Source organism: Choloepus didactylus, chromosome 1, assembly GCF_015220235.1.
Source record: "Choloepus didactylus isolate mChoDid1 chromosome 1, mChoDid1.pri, whole genome shotgun sequence".
Taxonomy (NCBI): Eukaryota; Metazoa; Chordata; class Mammalia; order Pilosa; family Megalonychidae; genus Choloepus; species Choloepus didactylus.
The window spans coordinates 105,240,368-105,260,977 of NC_051307.1; the positions used below are offsets into that span (position 1 = coordinate 105,240,368).

The window sequence follows — 20,610 nt, forward strand, 5'->3', positions numbered from 1 at the left end:
GTCCCTAATTAAACTCATGGGTAACTCTGTGCAAGGTGTATTCTTTGGTCTTGGAGCTCTTCTGGGTTGTTTAGAACAATGGCTGCCCTCAAAGCCATCCCCTGTGATCTAAAGTAGATGATCAAAAATACTGAGCAGCAATCAGACCACACACTCCTGGAGTTTGGCACCAGCAAGCTGCACTAGGAGCCCAGGCTGCAGTCTCCACTATTGCCTGCCATGTGCCTGGAGGATGGGGCATGGTAGTCACTGCTGGGAAGGTGAAATTCATGGATATTTACCATAATTTACCAGCTTCTTCCTCCAACTCTTCCTTCGATGCTTGGATGCTGCACAGTATTCTGCTAGACTCTGGAGTTTCAAAATAGTTGATTCAGCTAGTTCTTGCCAGGACAATAATTGTTTTAGTGGAGGGATTGATTCATGGAGCTTACTACTCTGCCATCTTCCCCAAATCCACCTCTCTGTGATCTTTTTCAGTTTTTATTTTCTCTCTACACTTTATTTTTGGTAATTTCTATTGCTGTGTCTTCATGTTCACTGATCTTTTCTTCTGTAGTGTCTAATTTGCTATTAGTCCCATCCAGTGAAATTATCACTTCCTATATTTATTTTCATCTCCAGATGTTCATATGCTGTTCAAAAGACACCTTAAGAAAATGAAAAGGCAAGTCAGAGACAGGGAGAAAATGTTTACAATTTATGTATCTGATAAATGACTTGTATTCATAATATATTTAAAAACTCCTGCAACTCAATAAGACAAACAACAGAATTTTAAAATGTGTAAAAAGTTTGAACAGGCATTTTACAAACAAATATATTCAAATGGCCAGTAAGTATGGAAAAAATGTTTGATCTCATCAATCATCAGGGAAATGTAAATTAAAACCAAGATGAGATACCACTCAAGTGCACTAAAATAGCTAAAAGTAAAAAAACAGACAATGAGAACGGTCAGCAAGGATGTGGAAGAACTGTAACTCTCATACACTGCAGTTGGAAATGTAAAATGGTGAAACGATATTTGGCCTCTTCTTAAAAGTTACACTTTCCCTTACCATTCATTCCAGAAATTCTACTTCTAAATATTTAACTCAAGAGAAATGGTAACATATTTCCACACAAAGAGCTATACACAATGTTCACAGCAGCTTTACTCGTAATAGCCAGATATTGGAAACCTCCCAAATGCCCAACAACAGATGACTAGATAATGGAACACTAATAAGCAATGAAAAGAAACAAAACACTGATACCTGAAGCAACATGAATAAATGTCAAAAACATGCTAAATGTATGAAGCCATGCTCAAAAGACTACACACTGTATGAATCAATTAATATGAAACTCTAGAAAAGACTAAGTTAATCTACAGAGACAGAAGAAGATCAATAGTTGCCTGGACCAGGGGGGTGGGAACTCACTGGGAAGGCATAAAGGGCACAATTTGGGGTGATGGTAATGTTCTAAATCTTGATGGTGGTGGTAATTGCATAGGTGTATTTATTGGTCAAACTCATTAAATTCTTAAAATTCCACCTTGATAAAATCCTACATTCTTCATTAATACTTGCAAATATCCTCAAAACTGACTAGCATCAGTTCCTCTCATTTTTCTGCCTCATTCATGGAGAAGGAACCTCATGCCCACATTTCCACCGTGTCTTCACTAGTCCGAGGAAGGAGGAATTGCCTAATCTGATGAGACAGACCCTGACATTCACTGGGCAATGGTTTACAAGCAGGTTCATCACTCTACTGAAGGCTGGTGTTCATGCACTGGGGCAGTTTGACCTGGTCTTTTGCTTCCCGGCCTGTGCGTAGGACACACACTTTCAGCCTCCTTAGGAAAATTGACAAGGCAGGGCCCACCTAGGTCATTCTTCTCTCATCTTTGCATTTCTCCACCTGTGCTTGAGTGGAAATGCCACTTCTGTTCTGAGCCATGGGCCCAGCTTTATTGGATTGAGTAAGGCTAGCCCCGAGTATTGGCCCCAGTACTGCTTACTTACCTGAAAACTATAGCCCCAGGTATTGTTCTCTTGTGAATAGCTCCCTTTGCAAGGAATATTGTGGGGAAAGCCTTGTGTGCTGGTTTGAATGTATTATGTCCCCCAGAAAAAGCCATTATTCTTTGATGCAATCTTGTGGGGCAGACGTTATCAGTATTGATTAGATTGTAATTCTTTGAGTGTTTCTTTGGAATGCACCCCACCCAGCTGTGGGTCATGACTCTGATTGGATAATTTCCATGGAGGTGTTGCTCCAATCATTTGGGGTGGGTCTAAGTTGAGTCACTGGAGCCCTATAAATGAGCTGATGGACAGAGGGTGCAACTAAGAGTGACATTTTTGAGGAACTGCAACCTAGAGAGGAGGATCCTGGGAGAAAGCCATTTTGAAACCAGAACTTTAGAGCAGACACCAGCCACATGCCTTCCCAACTAACAGAGGTTTTCTGGACACCATTGGCCATCCTCCAGTGAAGGTACCTGATTGCTGATGTGTTACCTTGGACACTTTATGGCCTTAAGACTGTAACTGTGTAGCCAAATAAACCCCCTTTATAAAAGCCAACCCATCTCTGGTGTTTTGCATTCCGGCAGCATTAGCAAACCAGGACAGATTTTGGTACCAGAGAAGTGGGGTGCTTTTGCTGCTGTGTTTGCAAATACCAAACATGTTGGAGTGGCTTTTTAAATGGATAAGGGGAAGATTCTGAAAGAATTGTGAGGAGCTTGATAGAAAAGACCTAGATTACTCTGAAGAGACTGTGGAAATATGGACTCTAAAGATACTTCTGACGAGGCCTTGAACAGAAATGATGAATGTGTTGTTGTGAACTGGAAGAGAGGTGATCCTTGTTTTAAAGTGGCAGAGAATTTGGCAAAATTGAGTCCTGTTGTCAGATGGAAGGAAGAATTTGAAAGTGACAACTTGGAATACTTAGCTGAGGAGCTCTCCAGACTACGTGTGGAGGATGTACCCTGGCTTCTCCTTGCAGCTTATAGTAAAATGCAAGCAGAGAAAGATAAACTTAGAACTGAATCTTGGGTTCAAAGAAACCAGAAGCCGATGGCTTGGAAAATTATGAGCTTCCAGGGAGAGGAATCCCAGAAGCTACAGCCCAACATGAGGCTGTAACCAAACACGGAACCCAGCCACCATTTCAGTACAAGCCAAGATTGGAAAAGGAGTTAAGCAGAAAGGATTTGTGGAAAGTCCTATTGTCTGATGGCTTTGACCCCCGTGTGCTTCATGCGAAGCCAACAGAATTTTTGTGAGATCTTTATAGACAGAGCCATTGCTGGTCTGGACTGGAGAAGACAGATAAGGAACAAATTGAAGGAAAAATTTCTTCAAAAACAGAGCCATGGAGGTTGAGGTCTGGAGTCAAGAGGCCTTGGGCTGGGAGAGTGGAGCAGCCCACACGCATGGAAAGGGTGAGTTTGCCCTGGAGGTCGAGGGCAGGCCCTCCGCCTCGGTGCTCAGGAAATGTCCTGCCACCCCAAGCACCAGAGAGGGTGGAGCACATTCCCAGGGAATTGGGGAGAGCCTGGCTGCCACCACACTGCTCTGAAGGGGTTGAGCATGTGCCCCAGAGATGGAAGGGAATCCGGGAACTGCCCCGGTGTTTGAGGAGGGTGGGGCCGAGAAGGTGGCCTCCCCAATGTGTGGATATCTTGGAGCACTCACCTAAGCATTTGGAGAGGAAAGGTCTGCCACAAAGGCCCTTAGGAAGGGTTAGACTCCTGCTCTCTCAAGCCCCAAGGATGCAATGTCATTCTGTAAATGACTCTCAGACTTTGAAATCTAATGGAGTTTGTCCTGCGGGTTTTAGGAACTGTTTTGGTCCTGTTAACCCTGTTTTCCTTACTCTTTCTCCTTATGGCAATGGGAATGTTTATCCTATGAATGTCCCTCCTTTGTATATTGGAAGCACATAAGTTGTTCTAAGTTCACAGATCCATAGCTAAAGGAAAAGTATGCCTTAGGACTGACCACACCTATAATTGATTTTGATGGGATCTCGTACTTACCTGTTGTTACTGAAATGAGAAAAAGTTTTTGTGATACTGTGATGGGATGAATGTATTTTGTATTTGGAAAGAATATGTTTTTCTGGGGTCCAGGGGGTGGAATGTGCCAGTTTGAATGTATTATATCACCCAGAAAAAGCCATTATTCTTTGATGCAATCTTGTGGGGCAGACGTTATCAGTGTTGATTAGATTGTAATTCTTTGAGTGTTTCTTTGGAATGCGCCCCACCCAGGTGTGGGTCATGACTCTGATTGGATAATTTCCATGGAGGTGTTGCTCCACCCATTTGGGGTGGGTCTAAGTTGAGTCACTGGAGCCCTATAAATGAGCTGATGGACAGAGGGTGCAACTAAGAGTGACATTTTTAAGGAACTGCAGCCTAGAGAGGAGCATCCTGGGAGAAAGCCATTTTGAAACCAGAACTTTGGAGCAGACACCAGCCATGTGCCTTCCCAGCTAACAGAGGTTTTCCGGACGCCATTGGCCATCCTCCAGTGAAGGTACCCGATTGCTGATGTGTTACCTTGGACACTTTACGGCCTTAAGACTGTAACTGTGTAACCAAATAAACCCCCTTTATAAAAGCCAACCCATCTCTGGTGTTTTGCTTTCCAGCAGCATTAGCAAACTAGAACACCTTGTGAGTGGAATGATCACCAAATCCCTATCAATATCCCTAACACCATGCTGGTGGACAGAAGCTTACTGCCATGCATTTTGCTTTGTTTTATTTTGTTTCATTTTGTTTTGAAAGGATGGATCAGCCATTTAACTCAAAACTTGATTTTCTATACCATAACTCAGGACTTAATATTTTTCTCCAATAGTGTGGCTTTTCCTGCAGTAGCTTTTCATTTTACTGTAAGGTTTCACACTTACAATAATTTTTAACTTTGTGCCCCCTTTCAGTTTAAAGAACTTTTGCTTTTTCTTTGTTATTTAATTACTTGGTTTAGTTCCTTGAGCTTAGCTGCAAGAAATGCCACACTATCCCCAACCAAATCTGAATAATGTTACTTTTTTTTTCTTTTGCTGGAGAAGGGATAGGGATGAGAAGTGGTTGGGGTGGGGGAGGTAGCATGTTCTTAAAAATCAAGTTTGTTTCTTCAGTTTATATAAGTAATACTTGCTTGATATAGAAAATGTGGGTTTTTGGTTTTTGGTTTTTGTTTTTTTTCCTAAAAATCCTTCTTTCCCCACATACTGGTATCACTCTTTCCTGTGGAGCACTCACTACAAGAGAGACAGGTGAGTCTCACTCAGCACACATATTTTTCCCCACCCCCTCACTATTAGCAATAGAGTTGGGTATGTGCCCATTAGTACAGCAGTGAACGTGTGGCCCAAACAAGGCCAATCACAGACTACAGTGGACTTTGATATACAGACACCAGAGGAACGAAGATTTCTTTAGCTCTTGGATAGAGAACTATAAGAATGACAGAAGCTGAAATCTTTTTGGAGTCCTGTCTTCAGTCTCATAAAAGAAACCATCTGCAAAAAGGAAAAATTTTCATCAATACACTAACAGGAGCAGAGATAAGATGAAATGAGAGGGCAGGGAGACTTGTGACCATGTTACTTGAGTCCTGGATCTAGACTATAATATGCTCTATTCCTGAACTTTTTGTTTACTTGAGCCAATAGATTACTATTTTTGCTCAAGTTGTCTGTAATGGTACCACCAAATGACAACCATTTAGTATTTTTCTGTTTTTTTCCTTCCAATCTTTCTCTTTGCATATTTGATACATGGTTATAATCATATGCCACAGTTCTGTATCTTATTTTTTTACTTAAAATAATTATGTAAGCATTTCTCATATAACTAAAAATTCCTTAAAGATTTTATTGTTCATGGATGTAAAATGCTTCATCATGCATTCATTTTGTAATTTTAGTTAACCATCTCTCCATTACTATTTGGCTTCATCATGAATGATAATGTGATAAATATCTTTGCACCCAAAGATATTTTTCTGCATGTAGGATTATTTCCTTCATAAGCAATCTCAAGAATTTAATTACTGGGTCAAAATGCATGAACAATTTTATAGTCCATGATAAAATTGTACAAAGTTTTATAACGAGTTGTACAATAACCTCAGCAAAAGTGTTTAAAGATGCTTAATTCATATCCCCAAACCTATATTATGTAGTACCACTTAAAAAACCTTTTATTAAAATATAGTTGAAAATAAAGTGGAGTCTCTTTGGTGTTTTAATTTGTGGTTATTTATTAGAGAGAAAGTGTGTTTGTGGAAAATTATAATTTTTCCTTCTTGTGACTTACCTCTTCATGTACTTTTCCATGTGTTTATTGGACTGTGTTTTTCTTAATCAATTTGACCTCTTTATATAATGAGGTATTAACTTGTTTCTTTTATTAAAGCAAATAACTTCAGGTTTATTGATTATCTTGTAATTTTGGACATTTTTAAAAAATCACTGAAGTTTAAAGTTTTATGTAATCACATCTGTCATTTGCTCTATAGTTTCTTACCTTATTTCAAATACAGGCAGTCTCTTCTTGAAGGGACTTGATAATCACTTCTTTTTTCTTCTAAAGTGTATTTTTAATGGTTTTATATTTTACCTTTAATTAATTTAACTATTTTATCTATTTGAAATCTTTTTCATTCATATATGAGGGAAGGATAAAGAGTATTTAGTTTTCCTAAATAACTGAAATGTACAAAACTTCTCTTATCACATATTAAACTTTCATGTATCTTAGGGTCTAATTCTAGGTAATCTATTCTCTTCCATTAACCTGTCTCTCTATTCTTATATCCAGAATACGCTGCTTTAATTGCTATGATTTTGTAATATAGTTCAATATCTAGTAAAATTAGCTGCCTATCCCACCCTGAAATTACTCTTCTTTTAAAAAAATTTTCTCAGGTTGTATCACCTGTTTGCCCTTTCAGTTGGCCATCACATTAAATCCATTGAACTGAATAGAATAAGAAAAGGAATGTCACTACAAGTCATAAATTTCAAAATTTGACTACTGAGGAAAAGAAACAAAAGATCTGTCAGATATCCAGAGGTATTCCACCATGGGAGCAGGATACCTGCCCAACAAGATGGATTAATCCTGGTATGAGATACTTAAATTCATTTCAAAAGACTAAAACACAGGTTACTCACAGCCCCAGTGAAGGTCTGCTCTCTCTGCCTTCAGTATCAGAAAAGTGGATGGAAAGCAAGACTTTAGCTTTCATCCTGTAGCTTGAAGGTGAAACATGCAAGTATCAGTGTGGGAGTCATGAAGAATTCATCTTCACTGTATCAGAGCAAACCAAAGGTGTAGAAAGACCTGCCCATGTTCAACACAGCAAGCTAGAATCAGCCAGGTATACCACAGAAAAACAAGCAAAGACATAAAAACAACATGTGAAAGAGGAGCCAAGAACCCAGTTTGGGAGAAAATATATAAACCAAGCAAATTTAAAAACAGAAAACAAAACAAAAAAAAACTTCCATGAGTGCCTGCTCTATGGTAGACTGCAATAAGAACAGGAATAAAATAAAACAATAGAGAGTTCAAAATAAGGGGATAAAACAACAGAACTTCCAGAACATTGTTAAATAAGAATGGTGAAAGCAGGCATCCTTGTTTTGTACCCAAGTTTTGATGGGAATGCATTGGACATTATTTAGAATTCGTGATTCTTTATCATGTTAAGGAAATTGCATTCTATTTCTGATTCATAAAATGTTTTAAATGACAAGTGGTTGAACACTGACTCAACCATTTCAGCCGGCATAAACAAGCCATTTTGCAAGACTTTTTTTTTTTGTATCACACTACAAAGAATCTCAGTGCAAATCCTCAGAATCTGTCCACATGAATGATGAGTGAGACATTTCATCATATTTATTTTCAACAACCAGACTTTCTGTTATATAGCAAACCCATATAACTCTGTTATATAGTGACTCATTTACAAAGGCAATTTTTTCCACTACTAGTTTTTATAGGATTTCTGGCATTGGGACTACTGGTTTTGTGAACACCCTATCCCTCAGATGTTTTGAAACTTGAAAGGAAACAAGCAAGATTAGATTGAGATTGCTTCTTTCTACGAGCATGGACTTTGGAATCTGGGTATGAGTGTCATGGATGTGAATCCTTGCTCTACAATTAACTAATTGTGGCTTTGGGCCAGTTAGTGAACTTCTCTGAGCTCCAATTTTCTTACCTAACAATTGGGCCAATAATATTTCAGTTACAGGGTAAGGATTAAATAAAATAATGTATCTCAAGCTGGTGCTTCAAAATGTTGATGTATATTATTAGTGTTATTTTTAAATTATTATGTGCCCAGTACATAATAGACACTCAAAATGAATATTTACTAAATGAAGGAATGATCCATGTGAATAATTCAAAGATGCAATAGAAAGTCTTTGCCCATGAAGGATTTCCAAGCTAGAAGTATATAAAATAAATATTAATGAAGCTAGGGTTTTAAGTTTTATCTCATGTGGGCTTAAATGACTAAACTCTATTACTGCATTGTGAATAGTCTCCTTAGTTAGACCTTAGCCTGGTCCCTGAGCACAGTCACAGACTTATTCCTGACCCCATGTACTCTTTGGATGCAAATAGCAGATGTCAACTTGCGCTGGTTTGGATGTATTATGTCCCCCAAAATGCCATGTTCTTTGATGCAATCTTGTGGGGGACAGATGTATTAGTGTTGATTGGGTTGCAGCCTTCTGATTGACTGTTTCCATGGGGATGTGACCCACCCAACTGTGAGTGACACTTTTGATTATGGTGTGACCTCTTGATTGAATGTTTCCATGGAAATGTGGCCCTGCCCATTCAGGGTGGGTCTTGATTAGTTCACTGGAGTCTTATAAAAAAGCTCAGAAACAGAAGGACCTCAATGTAATTAAGAGTGACAATTTGGAGGAGCTGCAGCTTACAGAGACATTTTGAAGATGGCCATTGAAAGCTGGCACTTTAGAGAATGCCATTTTGAAATGCAACCTGGGAGCAAGCAGATGCCAGCCACATGCCTTCCAAGCTAACAGAGGTTTCCCAGATGCCAGTGGCCTTTCTCCAGTAAAGGTACCCTGTTGTTGATGCCTTACCTTGGACACTTTATGGCCTTAAGACTAACTTTGTAACCAAATAAACCCCTTTTATAAAAGCCAATCCATTCCTGGTATTTTGCAAAAAGGCAGCATTAGCAAACTGGAACACTACTCAACGTAGCTTAGGTTTAAAGAAGAAATTGTACAAAAACCCAGGAATTGGTTTCTTAAGGGACCCAGGGCTTGCGGCTTGCGTGTGTACTCTCCCTCTCTCTCTGAATCTTAGCTCTGCCTTTCTCTGAGCCTGTTTCTGTCTCTAAAGCTGAGCCCTTTCTCTCTCCAGCCTGCAGGGCAGAAAGTGGCCACCATCAACATATTTTGTATTCAATCTAATTCATATTCTTGGAGGGACTCTGATTGGCCCAGCTTAGATCAAGTATCTTCCCTGGTCTAATCAATGACCTCTAGGAGAAAGGGATCAGATTGAATCACATTTTACTTGTAGGGCATGGCCAGAGGCTGGGGCACCACAGAGGGTGGACAGAGCAGTTCTGAGAAGAGGAAATGGCAGACCATCCAGGAAGTGTCCACCACACCCCACAGACTGACCCTTAACCTGTGCACAGCGCTAACTCTGACCACTAACTGCTGCTACAGATTAAACCTCAATCTTGGCCAAGGAATTCTACTTACACTGATGTTTTAAACACATGTCACTAATAAAGAGATTCCTACATTTTTGTTGTTTCACTTTCTTTTGAACAAATCTGGGTTTTACATAGTGAATTTGGCTCAAAGTCACGTTCACTTGCTGTAAAATACCTGAGTGAAAGCTATAAATGTCATGGAAGTGGTGGTGGGAAACCTAGTTATTCCAAAAATTCCTAAAAACAGGATATTTCCAAACATTCCTGACAAAACACTGCATAAATAAAATTTCTGAATTGAGGCTAAGTATTTCTGCTTTGTTCCCTGTGGTTGGGTTCATGTTGACAGCTATTGTCTCTGGCACAATGTATGAGTTATTCTCATCAGTCTTTCCAGGCACAGGAAAGACCTGAAGCTAGGGTCACAGATGAGACAGTACCTGGCTCTGGCCTCCTTTAGTCAAGGAATTTTGGGTACCCATGATGTTGCCTCTCAAACATGTTGTCTCAAGCTGGTCCTATTTTCTTTGACTTCTATCCATGTCAGGGTAAGTTACATGCCTTCTTGGAGATCCAGTCACTCCCCCCCAACCCCTTCTCTTTTTCCATTTTTAGGAGTTAACATGGGACATGGGATGTCTGGTGCCAGCCAATATGCAGTAAGTCTACTACAGCCTACCTCTTCCATTGATTACAATTAAAAACTATAGACAAAATGCAAAAAAAAAAAAAAAAAAAAAACCCTGACTGGCTGAAGACTCCAAAGAAAAGCAACAACAAGCAGATTGAGGACTAAAGTCAGAACTTGAATAACTCACCATAGCTGATCTATAGCCACGGTGAGTTTTGTTATTTTTTTTCCCTGCTTTGTCTCCTGGATTTGACCTGAGGGTGGGATGACTCCTGGAATTGTGCAGCAGGCAGAATCAGCAAAAACTTCAGGAGAAAAATGTTCCCTGCATGACAGATAGTAGGAGAAATGCCTGATTTTTCTCTATGTGCTTTTTTCGTCTTTCCTCTCCCTGGCCTGCCTTAAAGCCAGTTCCAGTCCTAAGGCTGCATTGCCACAATAGCAGCAGCAATATGGGCAAACAAATCTCCAAGGGAAATCTCATTTCTCTATGACCAGAGGAACCAGGAAAAAGGGACATGCTGTTCAAAAGCTGTGGGATAATCCCTATTATTTGTGTCCTTTCTTTTCTCTCACTGTTTCACCCCAAAGGCAGCTCCAGTCACTCAGAATTACACAATAGTGCAGGAATCTAAAACTGAGAGAACTTATTTTTCTGACCAGAAGAACCAGGAAAAGGGGGGCTCTCTAAGTGTTGGAGAGCATAAGGAGAAATGCCAGAGAAGAAAGAGCAGGAAAAGGGCATTTCCTAATTTTGTACAGGACCCTCCATGAGTTCTAAATTCAACTCTGAGTTGTACACGTGCAGACCAGACCCAAAGAAGCACAGCAGAGCTCTCAAGAGCTGAACTACCCATCCCCAAACTAAACTCTGAGTGGTGCATTTGACAGATAGACTCAAACAATGTAGTTGAAGACTTCAAAAAATGATCTGACATTGGATCACCACCCACAGAAGGTGAGAACTTGTAGTCTGAACCTAAGCCAGTTTGTTGCCTGTTAAAACAAACAAACAAAAATCAACATTTTCTAGAGGATTTTAATAGGACCCAAATCTCACAACATAATATTCAAAATGTCCTGGATACAATCCAAAATTACTCAATGTGCAAAGAACCAGGAAAATCTGACCAATACTCAGGAGAAAAGATAATCAACAGATGCCAACCCCAATATGATCCCAATTGGAATGATCAGACATAGACTTTAAAGCACCAATTATAACCATGAGCTAAGGTAAAATTTCTTAAAAATAAATGAAAAGATAGAAGTTCTCAGCAGAGAAAGAGAAATTATTTTGAAAATTTTAAGGTTTAGAACCGAGAAATGAAACATATGAAATAAGTAATTCACTGGATGGATTCAATTGCAATGGAGATGGCAGAGGATAGAGTTAGTGAAATTGAAAAAAGAGCAACAGAAATTATACATTAAGAAGAATAGAGGGAGGTGATGTCATCAGCATGGTGACATGAGACATCCCCTGAAAAAGCCTCCCCATAGAATCAGGGCAAATACTACTTGCTTAGAACTCTGGAAGATGGTAGAGACTGAAGAACTCCACAAAGACTGAATCAAAGAAAAATATCAGGTAGGAAATTTCCCTCCTGGACCCTCCAGTCCATTTCCATCCCCCTCACTCATTTCCATGAAGACTGGGAGTCACACGGAGGCAGCAACCCAGATCCCTCTTACTGTGGATGCAGACTATACAGCCACTCACAGCACTGAGTTATAACCCCAGCATTTCCAGGCACAGGGACCCAAGTCCACAGAGACCCAGGGCACAGCACAAGCCTCTAAGTCATGCTGCATGCTGTATACAAAAGGGCCCCCACTGGGGAACAAAGAGAGACCATGGCAGAACTGTTGGTAACAGGTGCACTCACTTGATCCAGTTTCTGTTGGCTGGACCACCTAAATAACAAATGGACTTTTCTGGAGTGACCCACCTTTCTTGATTGACCCCATATGGCTCCCTGGCATGGGATACCCTAACAAGGAAAAAACCAGAGGCAAAAAAGTCTCACAGAAAGAAAAGGAAGGGGGATAAAATGAACTGCTGAAAGACAAATGGGTCTCAGAACTGAAAGGTATAAGAAAAAGGAGTCACTGAATGAGGGAGAGAATTCAAACAAATCATAGATGCTGGGAAGAAAATTCTGCACAAAAACAAACAAAATACACCAAGATTCCTGGAGAAGTAACAAAGGAAAGGAAGTTTACTCCTGGATGTGAAACAATTGCTCAAAAAGTGCAATCTTAAAAATTGTACCGTATATCCAGGGCAAGAATCAGAAGAAGAAGAGCTGAGAAAATCAGAACAGTTAAACATGGGCTATTCTAAAAGTCTAGAATAAGTTGGAACAAGCAACAAAGAAGAGCTTTAACACAAAGACAATTCTAAATCAAAAGTTTGTTCTTTGAAAAGATCAATAAAATTGACAAACCCTTAGCTACACTGACAAAGAAAAAAAGAGAGAAGATACAAATAAATAAAACCAGAAATGAGAGGGGGAACATTACTATTGACCCCACAAAAATACAGAGGATCATAAGAGGATACCATGAACAATGATCTGCTAACAAATTAGACAACCTAGATGAAATGTACAAATTCCTAGAAACACATGAACAATCTACAGTGACTCAAGAAGAAATAGAAGATCTCAACAGACCAATTACAAATAGAGAGATTGAATCAAAAACCTCCCAACCAAGTAAACCCTAGGACCAGAAGGCATCACAAGTGAATTATACCAATCATTCCAAGGAGAATTAATACCACTCCTACTCAAACTCATCCAAAAAATTGAAAAGAAGGGAATACTACCCAACTCATTCTATGAGGCCAACATCACCCTAAAACTAAAACCAGATAAAGACACTACAAGAAAAGGAAATTTCAGACCAATTTCCCTTATGAATATAGATGTAAAAATCCTCAACAAAATACTTGTAAATTAATCCAACAGTACATTAAAAGAATTATACACCATGATCAAGTGGGTATACAAGGGTGGTTCAACTGATCACACAAATCAATTGATGTTTTTGTGAATTTTCCAATTTCTATAATACACTACATTAACAAAAGGAAGGGATTAAAACACATGACCATCTAACTGGCACAGAAAAGGCATTTGACAAAATCCAGTGTCCTTTCTTGATAAAAACACTTTGAACACTAGGAGTAGGAGGAAAATCCCTCAACATGATAAAGGGCATGTGTAAAAACCCACAGCTAACATCATATTCAATGGTGAACAACCGAAATCTTTCCCTCTGAGATCTAGAACAAGACAAGGATGCCCGTTGTCACCACTGTTATTCAACATGGAAGTTCTAGGTGGAGAAGTTAGGCAAAAAAAAAGAAATAAAAGCCAAATTGGAAAAAATAAAGCAAAACTTTCACTATTTAAACATGAGATGCTCCTACACAGACAGTCCCAAAAAAAACCTACAACAAAGCTGCTAGTGCTAATAAAGAAGTTCAACAAAGTGGTGGAGTACAAGATTACCATGCAAAAATCAATAGTGTTTCTATACCCTAGTAATGAGCAATCTGAGAAAGAAACTGAGAAAAAAAATTCTGTTTACAATAGCAACTAAAAGAATCAAATATCTAGGATAAATTTAAGCAAGGATGCAAAGGACTGGTATACAGAAAACTACAAAACATTGCTAAAAGAAATCAAAGAAGACCTAATTAAATGGAAGGACATTCTGTGTTCATGGATTGGAAGACTAAACATTGTTAAGATGTCAATTTTACCCAAAATGATTTACAACTTCAATGCAATCCCAATAAAATTCCAAGAGCCTACTTTTTGGAAATAGAATAGGCAATTATCAAAATAATTTGGAGGAGTAAGGGGCCCTGAATAGCCAAAAACATCTGGAAAAATAAGAATAAAGAGGGAGGACTCATAATTCCTGACTTTAAAGTTTATTGCAAAGCTACAGTGGTCAAAACAGCATACTGGCACAAGGATAGATAAATTAACCAAATGAGTCAAACTGAAAGTTCAGAAATAGACTCTCACATCTATGGCCAGTTGATTTTTTGACAAGGCTTCCAAGTCTACTCAATGGGAAAATAATTTTCTCTTCAACAAATGGTTCTGAGAGAACTGGTATCCACTTGCAAAAGAATAAGAGAGGACACCATATACAAAAATTAGCTCAAAATAGATGAAAGACCTAATATAAGAACCAGTACCAGAAAAATCCTAGAAGAAAATGTAGGGAAGCATCTTCAGGATCTTGTGTTAGGCAATGGTTTCTTAGACTTTACACCTAAAGCACAAACAATAAAAGAAAAAATAGATAAATGGGACCTCCTCAAAGTTAAAAACTTTTGTGCCTCAAATAACTTTAAGAAAGTGAAAAGACAACCTTCTCAATGGGAGAAAATATTTGGAAATCACATATCCAATAAGGCCTTCATATCCAGAATATATAAAGAACTCAGACAACTCAACAACAAAAAGACACACAGTCCAATTTAAAAATGGGCCAAAGACTTGAATAGACATTGTTTCCAAAGAACATATACAAATAGCTAAAAAGCACATGAAAAGAAGCTCAACAACACTAGCTAGCAGGGAAATGCGAATCAAAACCACAATGAGGTATCATTCCACACCCACTGGAATGGCTACTATTAGAAAAACAGAAAATTACAAGTATTTGTAGAGGTTGTATAGAAATAGGAACACTCATTCATTGGTGGTAGGAATGTAAAATGGTGCAGCCACTATGGAAGACAGTTTGGCAGTTCCTCAAGAAGGTAAGTATTGAATTGACATATGACCCAACAATCCTGCTGCTAGGTATATACCCAGAAGAATTGAAAGCAGGGAATCAAAGAGATATTTGCACACTGTTGTTCATAGATGCATTATTCACAACTGCCAAAAGATGGAAACAACCCAAGTGTCCATCAACCAATGAATGTGGTCTATACATACAATAGAATATTATTCAGCCATAATAAGGAATGAAGTCCTGGTGCATGTGACAATATGGATGAACTTTGAGGATGTTATGCTGAGTGAAATACCAAAAGACAAACATTGTATGATATCAATGATATGAACTAATTAAAATAAGCAAACTCACAGAGTTAAAATCTAGAACATAGGTTACCAGGGGATGTACTGGGGGTAGAGAATGGGGAGTTGATGCTTCATTTGTACAGATTTTCTATTTATGTTGATTGTAAAGTTTTGGAAATGGATGGTAGTGATGGTAGCATTTTATTGTGAGTGTAATTAACAGCACTCAATTATATATGTGATTGTAGTTAAAAAAGGAAATTTTAGGTGATATATATTACTAGAATAAAAATCAAAAGACAGAAAAAAAGAGTAGAGAGAGGAAAAAATGAAAAAATTAACGTAATGATGGGAACCTGTAGATCTAACATTCATGTCTTTGGTCATTGAACTCTCAGAAGAAGAAAGAAAGAGATTGATTCAGAAAATGTATTGGAAGGAATAATGGCAGAAAACTTCCAAAATGTGGTGAAATGCATTTGGAAACTATGGTCTATTTGATATACAAGAAGTTCAGTGAACTCCAAACAGATTACACTCAAAGAAAACCACATCCAGACACATCATAATCAAACAGTTGAAAACCAAAGATAAAGCAAAAAATCTTGAAAGCAGAGGAAATAAATAATATATTACACATAAGGGCAGACTATTCTAATGACTACAGGTTTCTTATTGGAAACAATGGAAGCCAGAAGACAAAGGAATCACATTTTTAAAGAGCTGGAAGAAAAGAACTGTCAAGTCAGAATTCTATATCCATAAAAAATTGTCCTTCAAATACACAAACAAAATAAAGAAAATCTCAGGAGAAGGAAAATTAAGAGAATTCACCAGCAGGCCTGCTGTAAAGGAAATGCTAAAGAAAGTTCTTCAAGATGAAAGGAATTTATTCCAGAGGGAAACATGGACTTTAAGAATGAAGAAACAACAAGAGAAATGGCAAATATCTGGATAAATAGGGTGTATTTCTCCTCTTAAATTCTTTAAAGTATTTATGACTGCTGAAATTGAAATTTTAACATTGTCTGGGGTGTTGCAATGTATGTAGATGGGATACATATGACAACTATAACATACAAGGATGCAGATAAAGGGACTTATATGATTATAAAGTTTCTATATTGTACTTGAAGTGGTAAAATATTAACTCTAAGCAGACTGTAAAAAGTTAGGTATGTTCTCACTTTGGCAGCACTAAATTGGAATGCTACATTACATTGGAAAGAGACAGAAAAGATTATCATGGCCCCGGTGCAAGGATGACATGCAAACTCGTGAACTGTTCCATATTTTTCTAAGTATGTACTCGAAGGAACTGAAGGCTAGTATGTGAACGGACATTTGTAAGCCGGTGTTTATAGCGGCAGTATTCACGATTGCCGAGAGATGGCAACAGCCCAAATGTCCATCAAACAATCTGTGGTATGTACATACAATGGAATATTACCCAGCTATAAGACAAAATAAAGTCATGACACATATAACAACATGGATGAACCTTGAGGACATTATGTTGAACAAAGTTTGCCAGAAACAAATGGACAAATAATGTCTGGTCTCACTAATATGAACTAACTATAATGAGCAAACTCTGAGAGTTCAAGTTAAGTACACAGGTTATCAGGAGATAGAAAGAAGGTAGAACCTGGGCATTTGATGATGAAGGAGTATAGAATGTTCAGCAAGACTGATTGTAAAGATCCAGAAATGAGTAGCCCAGTACTATGTGATGGTAGCACAATATTGTAAGCATAATGAACAAAGCTGAGCAAGAGTATGGTTGAAAGAGGAAGGCCAGGGACATGTATGACACAAGAGGGAAAGATAAAGGATAAAACTGGGACTGTAAAACTTAGCAAAAATTAGAGTGGACAATGATGAAGAGTAAATGTAGAAATATAAGAAAATTTTTACATGAGGGAGAAAAAGTGAATGTCAACATTGCAAGGTGTTGAAAATGGGTAGGTATATGGGAAAAATACAATCAATGAAAACTGAAGTCTATAGTTAATAGTAACATTGTAATATTCTTCCATTAATTGTAACGAAGGTGATACACCAAAGTTAATTCAACATAGAGAGGGATGTATGGAAGGGGTATGGGATTCTTGTTGTTTTTGTTGTTTCTCCTTCTTTATTTTATTTTATTGTTATTCTTTCCCTTTTTCTCTTTTTTTCTCCCTCTTCTTTTTTTGCAGAAGAAATGGAATTGTTCTCATAGAGATTGTAGTGATAAAAGCATAATTATGTTTTTATATCAAGAGCTATTGATTGTTCAATTAGGATGGATTGCATGGTGTGCAAACAAAATTGTTTAAAAAATAAACAGAAAGATACAAGTGCTGGAGAAGACGTGGAGAGAGAGATATACCTATTCACTGTTGGTAGGGAAGTAGAATGGTGCAGCACCTCTGGAGGGCAGTGTGGTGGTTCCACAGGAGGCTAAGTATAGGGTTGCCATATGATCGTGCAACCCCATTATTTGGTATATACTTGGAAGAACTGAAAGCAGGGACATGAACAGGCATTTGCACACTGGTGCTTATGGCAGCAGTATACATGATTTGCAATGAATGGAGGCAGCCTAAGGGTACATTGATGAGTGAATTGAAGGGCAAACTGTGGTGTACAAATACAATGGAATATTGAAAGGCTGCAAGAAGGAATGAAGCTGTGAGGCATGCTACTAGGTGAATGAACATTGAGGACATTATGTTGAGTGAAATAAGCCAGAAATGAAAGGACAAATATTGTAAGGCCTCACTAATATAAACTAACTATAAGGAGCAAATGCTGAGAATTGAATTTGAGAGTATGGCTACCAGGAATAGAATGTGGACAGAGATTGGGCAGCTGACAATTCAGGAGTGCAGACTGTTCAATGAGTCTTGTTGTAAAGGTTCCTAGATTGTAAGCTCTTACAGCAGTCACATCTGTTCCTGAGATTTAGCTGTTATTTAAGAGATGTTTATTTGGTACAAAATTTTTAGTCTCTGTAGCACACTTTCTAATATAACCTGAATTGTCCATTTAGTTAAACAACGTGGCTGCATGGGACCTAGAATAGGGAATGAGATCTTGTTGTTAATGTGGTACCCCAAAGCACCCCAGAATATTTTGAACAGAAAATAAAAAAATATATATTTGCAAAGTCTCATTGAGGGACTGGGGGAAAATGTTAAAATATTAAACTTCCCTACCTGGGGAATTCCTGATATTCTCACAAGCATTAGGGATTCCCAATTTAATAGGTCAAGCCTGCAATCTTGAGACTTACCCTTATTAAATTTATTCCTTTAAAGGAGAAGCAAAGCCTATTTATAATTATGCCTAAAATCACCTCCAGAGAACCTCTTTTGTTGTTCAGATGTGACCTCTTTCTTTCAGCCAACTCTGCAAATAAGCTCACTACCTCCACCCCCACTCCATGTGGGACATGACTCCCAGGGGTGTAAATCTCCCTGGAAATGAGGGACATGACTCCCAGGATGAACCTGGCCCTGGCATTGTGGGATTGAGAATGCCATTTTGACCAAAAAGGGGGAAAGAAATGAAACAAAATAAAGTTCCAGTGACTGAAAGATCTCAGATAGAGTTGAGTGATCAATCTGGAGGTTATTCTTATGCATTATATAGATATTCCTTTTTAGCATCTAGTGTATTAGAGTATGTTCTAGTTTGCTAATGCTGCCAGAATGCAAAACACGAGAGATGGATTGGCTTTTATAAAGGGGGTTTATTTGGTTACACAGTTCCAGTCTTAAGGCCATATAGTGTCCAAGGTAACACATCAACAATTGGGTACCTTCACTGAAGGATGGCCAATGGTGTCCAGAAGACCTCTGTTAGCTGGGAAGGCATGTGGCTGGCATCTGCTCCAAGTTCTGGTTTCAAAATGGCTTTCTCCCTGGATGCTCCTCTCTAGGCTGCAGTTCCTCAAAAATGTCACCCTTAGTTGCACTTGGGATATTTGTCCTCTCTCAGCTTCTCTGGAGCAAGAGTCTGCTTTCAACAGCCGTCTTCAAACTGTCTCTCATTTGCAGCTCCTGTGCTTTCTTCAAAGTGTCCCTCTTGGCTGTAGCGCCTCTTCAAGACATCACTCACAGCTTCAATGAGTTCCCTCTGTCCATCAGCTCATTTATATGGCTCCAGTGACTCAGCTTAGACCCACCCCAAATGGTTTGAGCAACACCTACATGGAAATTATCCAGAGTCATGACCCACAGCTGGGTGGGGTGCATTCCAAAGAAACACTCAAAGAATTACAATCTAATCAACACTGATAATGTCTGCCCCACAAGATTGCATCAAAGAATAATGGCTTTTTCTGGGGGACATAATACATTCAAACTAGCACAGAGTAGCTAGAAGGAAATGCCTGAATCTATTGAACAATAATCCAGTAGTCTTGATTCTTAAAGACAATCTTATAACTATATAGCTTATATGGTGTGCTGTGTGATAGTGAAAACCTGATGGCTGACACTCCCTTTACCCAGTGGATGGGCAGATTGGTAATAAAATAATGACAAAAATTATATAAATAATAGGGGAGGATAAGGGGTATGGGATGGTTTGTGTGTTCTTTTTTATTTTTATTTTTTTCTTTATTTTGGATTAATGAAAAAGTTCTAAAATTGACTGTAGTGATGAATGGAAACTGTGTAATGATACTGTGAGCCACTGATTATATACTTTAGATGGATTACATGGTGTGTGAGTATATCTCAATAAAATTGCATTTAAAAAGGTTATGTATATTGTAATCCTTAGAGCAGCCATTAAAAAATAATGCAAAGATATATAGCCACAAAAGCTGTTCAACAAATTAAGATGAAATACTATAAGATATTTAAATAATCCCAAAGAACAGTACAGTGAACAAAACAAAGGGGGGGAGCAAACAGAAAGTAAATAAAATGGTGGTTTTAAATCCAAACATAAAACTATTTTGTTAAAAGTAAATCATCTAGGAGAAACTAAGATGGCAGCTAGCTGAGACACGGCAAAAAAAAAAAAAACGCCTCCGTGAAAAACACTAACTAAAAACCAGAAAGTGACCTAGAATACCAGTTACAGTGATACGCCAGCTGGACAAGGGCTCCTACCTCCAGAGGGGCCGTATACTTGGTGAAACCGGGAGTCGGCATTCTGAAACGAGTGAGTAAGCTGG

At 38.4% G+C, this 20,610-nt stretch overlaps 1 non-coding gene across 1 annotated transcript; it reads left to right on the forward strand.

Moving 5' to 3' along the window:
• The first annotated feature begins 16,628 nt into the window (after nucleotides 1-16,628).
• LOC119510502 lies at nucleotides 16,629-16,731 on the forward strand. The gene has a single exon (XR_005211951.1). It is a non-coding gene; the product is annotated as a U6 spliceosomal RNA (small nuclear RNA).
• Nucleotides 16,732-20,610: the final 3,879 nt, after the last annotated feature.